This window comes from Seriola lalandi, unplaced genomic scaffold (assembly GCF_002814215.2).
Source record: "Seriola lalandi dorsalis isolate HSWRI2012SDOR001 ecotype SW California unplaced genomic scaffold, Sedor1 jcf7180002054504, whole genome shotgun sequence".
In the NCBI taxonomy this organism is placed as follows: Eukaryota; Metazoa; Chordata; class Actinopteri; order Carangiformes; family Carangidae; genus Seriola; species Seriola lalandi.
The window spans coordinates 1,568,141-1,579,349 of NW_019525057.1; the positions used below are offsets into that span (position 1 = coordinate 1,568,141).

Below are 11,209 nucleotides of genomic sequence, written 5' to 3' on the forward strand. Positions count from 1 at the left end.
CTGAAAACCAATGGGCACATTTCCAGTCCACAAAGGGTGATTCATATTGATTCTGAGGACCCACTGACCTTTCTTACGCCACCGTCATGCCCAAATTTCTGTGTATACACAAGAAGTCTATTTACTGAACACTTTCATGCTCCCCAGAGGATCAACGTTTTCCATTTCTCCAGGTCAAACTATCAACGCTGTAGGCAAACTAATGGATGAGTTACAGTGTACAGTGCTGTAGTTTATTTAAATGTCAAGCTTCAATTGAGACTGGAGTGTAAAACCAAAGCGGATCAAAGGGCCTAAAGCCTAAATTAGTTTTAAAGAAAAAACAGATTTGTGTTTTCATTCACAACATAACTGTATCTCTTCTGTGTCTCTTCTGTTGTGTTAGCCATGTTTAGCACTTCAGATTTTGATTTGGATCTTACCCAAGATAAAGTGTTATTACAACTCATACTTATTTACTTTATCACTTAATCTATCATTTTTGGATACATCATTGAATTCTTGAGTATTTAAATCACATTGCATTGCTTATTTTGTCCATCCAACAACCCAAAGCTCACAGTTTTCAACACCATAAAACAGAAACTTCTTCAAATGCTCACATTTAAGAAGCTGTCAATCAACTAGCTTTTGATGAATTATAGACTATTCGGTCCAGCACTAAAAGCAATTATGCTTTGCAGAACATTATTAGCCTTGTGAGAGAAATGTACTGCCCTGGAAATCTTCCCACACCTCTCAGCATCTGTCTGGACTAGATCCCCAGCTGCTCTCAGTACTGGGCCCCTGACTACAGCCAATTGTCTATGAAAACAGTTCATCGATAACGGAGACCTTGCCACCCCACAGCTGATAGGTGCAGATTACTGAGCCGATGGAACAATCAACAGGTGCAGAAGACGTAGGCTTGTTTATCTGCATCTAGTCTTTGGATACAGTTGTTAGAGCCCATTGTGCACGTTGATTATTTGGAGATTTCAGTTGCAAAGCAGGTTTGGTGTCTTTGTCTTGTGCACCTGCTGTTCATTTCTTTCAGAATAGTTTTAGTGCAGAAAGATCTTCAAATGGATTTACAGTACAACACATCTCACCAACAACCCTTTGTCTACTTTAATCTGTCAAGTTATAACCAGCTAGTTACCATTATACCAAACAAAGAATTACACGACAGACAGTTTCTCATTCATTCATGCAGACATGGTCTTCTTTTTTTTTTTTCGTTTTCATCTCCTCTAGATCGGAGCGTCTGCCGGTGAGCGAGGAGGTAGCATTTAAAGAGACACCGCGGCAGGCGTTGTTGAGTTAAAGGTGAGTCTCTCTTCCTTTTACCAATGGAAACACAGAGCAGCAGACATCTGTTTTCACTGTAGTGCCTGTGGTCTGCAGTGGCAGGGTCAGCGTCAAGTGGCCGACAGCAGAACAAATGCAGGGTTTCCTTTTCTTTTTTTTCTACTACAGAGTTTCCAAATCTCAGGGGTCCAATCCGTACCAGTGTTTTAGGATTTTGTTATCTTATGTCCATATTTATTTCTTTATTTTCCTTTGAAGTTTTCTCCAATTTCTTGATGTAACCTGCTGGTTTTCTCCATGGATGTCAGTGAAGTTTCATTTAAACCTCATTTAAACCCTTAGCATGTTTGCTATAAACAGCCTTACCATCCTACATCTTGCTGGGTACACTTCTAAATAGAACATGATTAAAATGGCAGCTTTCTGGGTTCATTAGAATATTATATATTATCAGAATATATTTTACAGATGGTAGATGATTATGGGAGATGATGTGTCCTAACTTTTCTACTTGGATGAAAATGGAACAGCATATGTTCGAAAAAGAGTTATTTACTCTGTGTGGAATTACTGAAGCTGCTTAGCTGCATATTTACTGGTTTAATTAAAGCTTATTTTATTGGAACATACTCAGCTCAAACCCAAAGTGTACTACAAACTCACAGGGAAGCTGACACTGTGAAAATATGAATAAAAAATGTGCAAGTCTGCGTTAACCCTGGAGGACACTGCTTGGAGGACCAATTTATGGATGCACCCACTGTGTAGATGCAGGGTCCGGAAAAACCGCCGAGCTGTCAGTCGTGCAGTTTGTTTCCCCGGCAAGCGCAGCCATCCGCTCGTCTTCACGCTGTGACAATACATTGCTTATGGGTACAGGACATATGGTCTGAATAATGTCATGTAGATTTTACCTTATCTCAGAGGGGAATAGCATCACAAGCCCGACTATACAGTACATCCACCTGTCATCGTACCAGCCACGTTATCAGGAGGAGAAGAAGAAAAACGGGATGAATCATGTGTTGTCTGGGAATCTGCTGGTAACTCTTTCTCATGCTGAATACTAAGTACAGAATGAGACTTGGGACTTTGTTGTTTCATATCAACACATGCCCACATGAATATTGATATGGAAATGTGTTAAAGTCCTAGTTGGAACTTCTCTTAATGCTGCTTTTACGGCCAATAGAAATGTAACTGGTCGTATTAATGTTTGATTTGTTAGTAACAGTGAAACTTTTCTCTAAATTAAAATCGTATTCATCATCATATAACACGTTGTACTAAATTATAGCCAATTAAGAGTCCAAGCAAATGAAAAAGGCCAGTAGCAATCAAACCTTAAGTCGTACTAGAAGCCATCCTAGATGCCTTAAATTACATGAATCCTGTCTATTATACTTGTGCTGTGACTTCAAAGCTGATATGAGTGTAAATGTATTTTCGTAGAGCTGTAATATTAGTCATTTAACTGATTTGCCGACTGACAGATCATTAATCTGATTCTGAGATGTGCATATTCTCTAGTTTCCTTTCATGACAGTAGACAGACATTTGAATATATCTACTTGGCTTTATCTGTGATAGAAATAATTCTTCCCAATCTAAAATCCCAAAATGCAAGGGCTGGGTAATGTGGCTAAAATTAACATCAACGATATTAATGGGAATTCCTCTGGTAACAGTGTACAGCATATGACAATTTGGAAAATGTGGATGAAAAATCCTGCGTGAAATGATCACATTAATGCTCAGTGCAATTAGCACTTGTCTGTTTTATGCATTACAACAGAACAAAGCCTTATTAATAAAACACATTTCAAACACTGAGGTAATTCAAAGTGCTTTACACAGAACAAGAAATGAATGAAAATGACATTAAAAAACAACAAGAAATAAAAACCAGGATAAAAACAAGTTAGACAGAACAAAATAATTGAAATGAAATGAAATAGACAAAGATAATAGTAGACCTGAAATTCAGTTAAAGTGACTAAATTGTAACAGGATTGTTAATATTTAATTCCAGTTTTATTAATTTAAACAACAGAAGTTTGTAGAGCGATAATTGTGATCGATACCAACCAAAGTTTACTGGATCGACAACCGACCGTGTGATGTACTTTACTTTGAAGTTACTGTGCAATGCTCAGCATTCATATTCTGCTACATTTGGTGTATTTACAATGTAAAAGAAATCGCAGACTTTACATGTCACCGATCATCCTCAAGAGTCTGACTCAAAAAGCGGAAATCCAATAAAGAAAAAAAAAGAAAAAAGCATTAGGTTTGGCTTTAGCTGAAACGGTGCATTGACAGAGATTAGAGTTACTAGAGATCATATTTTCCACTGTGGTGGAGCAGAGACTTCATCCATGCTGACGCTGGCATATTAGTTTTGATACAACCTGGTTGCTTGGCTTGTATTTTATCATGGCTTTAAACCTCTGCAATCCTCCCTGTGCTGTCAAACGGCATCCTCTCACTCCACACTTCTATGTTAAAGTCCGTATTCAACCGCCGACGCTGGTTCAGGCAGGGTTCAGTGGCTATTTACTGAGGCATTGTGAGTGATTCTGGCCTTGTTAAATCCCATTTTGTTTTGTGAGCGTCGTAGCTCGGGCTCCTCCAGGCTTGTGAAGGTGGAGGACGAAGCCGGCATGCCAACTGGGGACCCAAAGAGCAGTTCAATTTTTCATCCTTATTGCCCATGACATATCCAAAGTGGCAGAGCACCGTTCCACAGAGAGACGGAGGACGGGAGAGAGGGAGGTAAAGTGTGGAGCGCGAACTGGAAAGAGAGTATCTCCACTTCCTGTTTCTGTACTCCTGAGCAAGGCTCCAATTTTTATTTGCCAAAACAATGCAGTTCACCAGCGTCCATTAGGATCACACCTCTTTATAACTTACTCCACTTTCAGGCTTGTTGTTTAGCCCGAGAATGAATGAAGGTTGAGAGCTCACAAAAGTGCATTAGAGTCCAGCAAACTCCATGACACCAGCTAAATGAAGATGCTACATCCAACCTTTACCCCCGTCTTTCACTGCAGCTTGAGCCTCCACTGCACAGGGCTTGTTTTTACTGGAGATTTTCATGTTTGTTGAAACCATGTGTCATTTTAATCACATGAGTTTCTTGTCTGTACGGTACGTGTGTAATTAGCAAAATAATTCTAGTGCGAATCATCTTGTGTGTTTTGATTAAGATGGATCCATGTTGTTGAAAAAATGTCGTGCCAGTCAACTGTTGTAATTTTAGCTGGATTTTATTTTATTTTTTGATGTGATTACTTCCTGTTTTTCTTCCCTCTTAAGATTGAAGGGAAAGTATAATTAACGAGGTCCGCTGTAATACCAAAAAATATTTTTGTTTCCTCATGAAAGACAGAAATGATGTGTTTTGATGCATCTTTAAACAGCTTTCAGTGATTCAGCAGCGAATAAACAAGACTGTCACATGCGAGCCGTCTAGTGATGGAGGGCCGTGAAGGGCACTGTCAAGGTGACTTCTGAGGGGCTGAGAATAGGGGGTGGGATCGTTGGTAGGTGGGGTGTGACTTTGGAGAGGCTATGTGACGGACAAATTTTTAATGAGAGAGGGCCCCCCACACACACACACACACACACACACACACACACACTTTTGCTTTCATTCTCACGCTTGAGATTAAGATCTCTTGTTGTAATTATTGCTCTGCGAGGCGGCCTAATTCTGCCAAGACGATAGCATCACACCCGTCAGGTGCTATAGAGGGTATCTGGCTCCAGCTGCTCATGTCCTTTACATGTTCCGGTGGGCTGCAGTGGAAGGTAATGGCACCGTTATGTGATGTGTGTTGATCGACTGGCTTCTGGAGAGCTGCCAAACCTCCCGGCTTTCCCGCGCTTCCTTCCAGGAAGTGGAAAAGAAAAGGGAAAAAAAATTAAATAAATAGAATGAAGAAAGACAGAAAGAAACCCTTGGGTGATTGGTATTTTTAACACCTGATGTACAATAAGGGCATCAATCATCCTACGCAGTCCCAAGAAACATATGGCTGGATGCTTTCCCTCCCCTAAACACAGGGGCTTGACAGACAGAGTCGATCCTGCCTAATGAGCGAACATGCTACCATGTACTGTACTGTCTGTTGTGAACAGCGCGGCACCGATCTCGCCAGACTGCTTTCATCAGCACGCACACAGAGTACACATCCACCCAGAGAACCTTTGTCAGGATTCATTCCTCATAAAGTTTCTCACAAAGACTGACTTCCTGTGTAGACTGACAGCCAGTTGGAGTATAAGGAGAGAGAGAGAAAGAGAGAGAGACATAATACTGAGAGGCTATAGATGTAAAAAAAAATCAGCCTAGCCTGAGAGTCTAGACCGGTTATTCTTTCCTGGTTCAAAGCTGCCGTACCACTGTATGTGAGAAGAGGATGAGAAGCCACCATACTCAACTTCCAACTATCACATTTTTGTTTTCACCTAGAGCTCAAGTAGCAACAGTTCTGAAAACAGTTTGAGAAACCTGCTGGCTCCAGCTTCTCGCACGTGAATATTTGATGCTTTTTTTTTGTCATATAATTCTTCATTTAATATCTTTAGTTATTGGACGGCCGGTTGGATGAAACAAGCTTATCTGAAGATGTCACCTTTGGCTTTGAGAACTTGTGAAGGACATTTTCTGTGTGTCATTTTAAATGATTTATGAAGTGAGCAATCATTACAGAAGATACTTAGTTGCCCTACTCCAGTCTAATCTTTATTAAGAGTGTTAACACTTAATCTTGACTTATGCATTATGAAAATCTGTTACTAAAGTGTTTTCCTTCAAGAAAAGCTAAAAGCAGCACTTAATCCAATGAACTGATTAACAGCATGACACCCTTTGAACGACAGATGAGTTTAGGCGCTTGTTTATTGAAACTTCTGGATTATTTAAAATTCTGGATTCAGGAATGTAACCAAGAATCTATTAAAAGTAAATAATCACCTTTTGTTTACATCTAAACATCACTGTGGAGATGAGTATTACACTGATGACTCTGCGGAGCTTTCTTCTTTCATTTGTTAATGCTATTTAAATCCGTTAGTAATCTACAAATTCTGTCTTTGCACTAATGGCCTGCTTAAGTGTGTTGGTATTAATAATAAGTTAATTATGACGAGGTAAACAGATTTTCTAAAATGATCATTTATTGTGTTTACTTTAATTGTTAGGAATAAAAACATGATAAAAAAAATTGCCAGTGATTAGTTTTTGTTTGCCTCGTTAAATGTTTAAAATAAAAGGTTTAAGTGTCACAGAATGAACTACATCAACACCACCCTCAGCCCTCACCCTCAGAGGACCGATCAGAGGCCTGACTAACTGAATTACTTCACACACCATGATCTATGGTCTTTACTTGGCAGTGGAATAGGATCATTATTTTGGTAGACTGTCATAAGATTCACCAATACAGCAGTGGGCGTTTAGATAAGGGTGAGGTTGGGTGCCTTCATCGTAAAGCTTGAGTGATTTAAAGTAGCCCTGAATAATGTGAGTGTGTGTGTGTGTGTGTGTAGGTGTGTGTGTGTGTGTGTGTGTATGTGTGTGTGTGTGTGTGTGTGTGTGTGTGTGTGTGATCAGAATTTAAAGCAAGAAAAGCCTATTCATTTCTTGTAATTGTAGTTGAATGGCGAGCAGTTAATTACTCGGTAATGCATTTCCGTGATTCCTCCCTTCCTGGTGGCGATTGTTGGTCTGTGGTCGAGCGCGTGCATGTGCTCACGTGTCGAAGTCCATATGTCACTGTGCATCTGTGTTTGCACGGATGCTTGTGCAGCATGTACAGTATGTGGGTTTGGAGTGTTATCACGCCGCTGCAGCTTATGCACCTATAGATGTCATGAAGAAGCTGCTTCATGTTGGGTGACACTTGGGGCAAGTCAGGGGATAAGGAATTAAAATAAAATTTGCTGACAGACCCTAAGCTCCACTGGCATTGGGATGAATTTGTTGCAAAGGTGAACGGCACTTAAAGTGGATGATGTGCATTTGTGGATGTTGCTAGAGTGAGGAACTCGGAGCACATACATGCAGTGAGAGTGAGATTGCATTTCTGGCGTGTTTATATGTCAGTCTGAGCAGAGGAGCGAGTGCTGTTCAGTGTTTGATCGTGACTTTCCTGCCTGTGTGGGAGCTGCTGCCACTCCCACGCATCTCTCTCTCTCTCTCTCTCTCTCTCCCTCTTTCTCTCTCTCCCTCTTTCTCTCTCTTTCTATCTGTCTCTTTTCTCTTTCTCCAAATCCACTGGTCTTTAACCTCAGCTCATTTCTCACTTAACCACTAATCTACTCTCTGTGTCACAACTATCCATAAAACAAAGAGGAAGTTAGCCTTACAGCTGATCCCCGATGGCAGTCCCACATAGATTCATATCAGAAAAAGTCATTTCCATAATATCAAACCACTTGAAAACTACAGTGCTTTAAAAAAAAGCTGCTGTGATAGGGTTAACTTATACTCATAACATAATGTATGGCTTCTCCCCAAACACACACACAGCTCAATCATTTTCTGTTTGTGTGAGAACTGCACAAAAGCATTATGTTTTCTGATGATGCTTTCTTTAACATACAGAAAACATATAGAAAAACATATTTACATTGAACATGATGTATAATGCATGTCGTCCCCTCTCACACTTTCAATTTATATGCTAAAAAAGTGTCTGACAGAAGGGGATGTTTTCCGATTACAATGCAAAAACAACTTTTGCATATTGTGAAATTTCACTCTGGCTGACCTTGGAGGCTCTGTGTGGCTGGGCGGTAACGGGGTTGCTAAGGTAATTTAATTACCAGACCCTCCACGGGCAAGGGTAATTACTGCTCTCTAAATCCCCACTAATCCCCCTTCTGAGTCCCCTACACAGACTCGGCCCGGGGCGCTCTAACAGCCAGAGCCGACTTCTCCATCCCGTCCCAGACATAGAGGGGCCCTCCAAAAAAAAAAAAAAAGAACACATACTGCTCACTGTTCTGCACAGAGATGCTCCTTGGTGGCTTGATTTATGAAAGATGTGTACTCTCCGTACTGTACTGTGTGTGTGTGTGTGTGTGTGTGTGTGTGTGTGTGTGTGTGTGTCTTTCAGTCCAAAGGGCTCCAGTCATCATTCTCAATGAATTCCTCTCACGTTGCCGTCCCTCCACCCCATGTGTCTGAGTCAAGGGGACTCTCGGGTCAAAAGGGCCACTCATCTCTCCATAACAATGTCGTAATTATCACTGCTGGGATGAATAGGATGTGACCTCTGTGAGCAGCAGCGCCTGGTGACCGGAGTTAGAAGGAGGAGGAGCGGAGGTAAAGGCTACTGAGCATGTTAATCACACTCCAGGAAACAGCTGGAGTCATAAACATAGCCTCTGCTGGGTTTTATGTTTTAATAAAAGTAATAAACAGATGAATAAGCTAGATGCAGCAGCGTGGTACTATAGTGGTGCAAGTGTGTCCGATGCTTTGGAATGTACATTGGATATTCTCCTTGTACCATTGTTTTTAGATTTGTGTTTTAACTAATTGCAGACAATAAAAGTTGCACTAATCAAAATTTATATATATCAAAAAAAAGGGAAAAAAATAACTATATGTAATGTAAGTGATGTCACTCATAATTATCACATGCTTTTTTAGCATCTTTTCAACTAATTGTTTTAGGTTTACGTCCCACAACTGAGACAGCTAAAGAGCCAGATACTGTATTTCCCACATGAGTCGGTGGAGACCAAAACAGAGCTAAAGGGGGAGTGAATATTGAGGTTATGTTCATCAGGTGGCCCGAAACAGGACTTCAAATGAATGCTAATGTTGCTACATGTCTGCTGGATGTGTTAATAAGCAGCTGTTTGCAAACACATTCACCATATGTCACCACTGATAGCATTGCATGTTTGCATGTTGTTCTAAACATGCTACTTGGTGCATTCAAAGATGCTCCAACATCAGAGAATTCAGGGATTTTAGCAACTCTTTTCATGTAAGAATGAAAAATATAAATATATATAAAATATGCACAATGTCTTGTTTGTATTGAGTTAAGATTGATTCTCCAGTAACAAAATGCAATGAATTTTGACAGCCTACTCTTGAGTTTGTGTTGTCAGAGTGCTGTCAGAGCACCAATCAAATGCACATCATGACAGTATAACTTGACAAGATAATAATAATAACACATTTAAGAAAAATGACGAAGAAATAACATTCATAACACACAAAACTAAATGGAAATGAAATCAAACAAAAGCACTTAGATGTTGATAACAAGCTTTGAATGATGGTTAACAGAGAGTATTTGCAACTTGTAGCGGATTGGTTGATAGATCCAAACCACAGTTATGGTCTTTTAAGTAACCAAATAACCTAATGAGTTTTTAGCAGTTTAAAAATGGAGATATTGGAGAAAACAAGCAGCTCCTCGGGCTTCCTCTGCTCCTCTTCTAACCCAGATGTCAGCCAAACATCTGTGTGACATCAGAGGCATTGCCAAGTGTTACTGACCCTAGCAGGTGTTCTGTGTGTAACTGTGTGCACTGTATGTCCGTGTGTGTACGTGTGTGTGTATGGGTGGGAGCTTGTGTACAGTTGCATGTGAGTCGGAGAAACCAGGCGGTGGTGAAAGGAGCACCTGTGTGCATTGAAATGAGTTGTCTGAATAGCTCCATATTTGAACAGCCACTTATCCACCGATAAAGCTGCAAGTGATTCGTGGCAGCTTCCTGCCTGTGGTTGAGAGAGAGGGAGAGAGAGAGGATGAGTGGGAGAGAATCAGAGAAAGACAGAAAGAAAGATTAAATGAGAGCATCAGCTGTAATTAGGGCTACTTTCCTCCATTTGGAAGTGCATGTCTGTGTCTCAGAGAGAATTAGCACTGGATACTCCGGGTGGGTCACAGCAATACAACATGAATGGATTAACGGGGCAAAAAGTAAGATTCATTCAGTGTCTCAAAATGAGTGCAGTTGATCTGCAGAGATCAGTGTTATTGTTGACCATTGGTGCTGACTTTGTGAATGAAGGTTGCAGGATGCAAAGCACTGCCAAGTGTGCCATGTGGGTGGGGAATGGTGGTAAATATTGAGCCTTTTTGTTGCTACACAAGAAAACTGGTTTTACAGAAGAGTCTTCTAATATTAATGCTCTTGTGTGGCAGTAGCATTAGCGTTAGCAAAAGCATTTCCTAAATGAATGTAATGTAATGAGGCTGGTAACAATCACAGCATCAGCTCATTTGGTGCCCTTCACTACATACTGACAGTCCAGAAATGTTTGTTTCTTATTAGGAAACTTAGATGAAGATTGGCAAGTGCAAAATATGCTGCCATGGGCAGATGATGTCTCCTTTATACGGCATATTGAAAGTGCAGCGGTCACCTTGTGAGATGCAGCTGCTTGACTCTTATCAGGAGAGTGCTCCTTTCCCAGTGTGCCCACACAAACACATATAGATAGATAGATAGATAGATAGATAGAAATACCCATGACTTCCCTGAATATTGAGCAGCATAAGCACTGCAATTTAGTCAGTACTGGTTTCTCTAGGCGAGTTACAAAAGCGACTTCCTGTTCTGAAGCTTCACCTTCAGTAGCTGAATAAACCCAGTGATTTACAGTATCCAAAGGTGACCATTCAAATGCTCCTGACATTTGGGAAATTGTCCTTTTTGTTCACCCGTCTCCTTTTATTTCCCCACCTTTTTCCTCTAAATGCCATTTCCCCCTTTTCATTCCTCTCTGACCCCGCTGATCTCTCTTCTTTCTTTTCCCTTTCTTGTTCCAGTTAGGTTGACCACTGCGAGCTCCCGGTTTGAAAGATTTGATTTTTTTTGTTATGGTTTCATATGCCTCATTCATTTCTTTTGAAATGTGTGCTGCCCACACCCCCCCCAC

The 11,209-nt window shown here is 40.6% G+C and overlaps 1 protein-coding gene across 3 annotated transcripts in view; it reads left to right on the top strand.

Annotated features, from left to right (window-relative positions):
- syt1a (synaptotagmin Ia) overlaps positions 1-11,209 on the top strand; it is a 157,860-nt gene that overhangs the window by 62,862 nt on the left and 83,789 nt on the right. For all 3 annotated transcript variants that reach the window (XM_023413141.2, XM_023413144.2, XM_023413142.2), the window contains exon 3: positions 1,237-1,308. The gene's annotated coding sequence lies outside the window, so the exon portion shown is untranslated. The remainder of the gene's footprint in view (positions 1-1,236; positions 1,309-11,209) is intronic.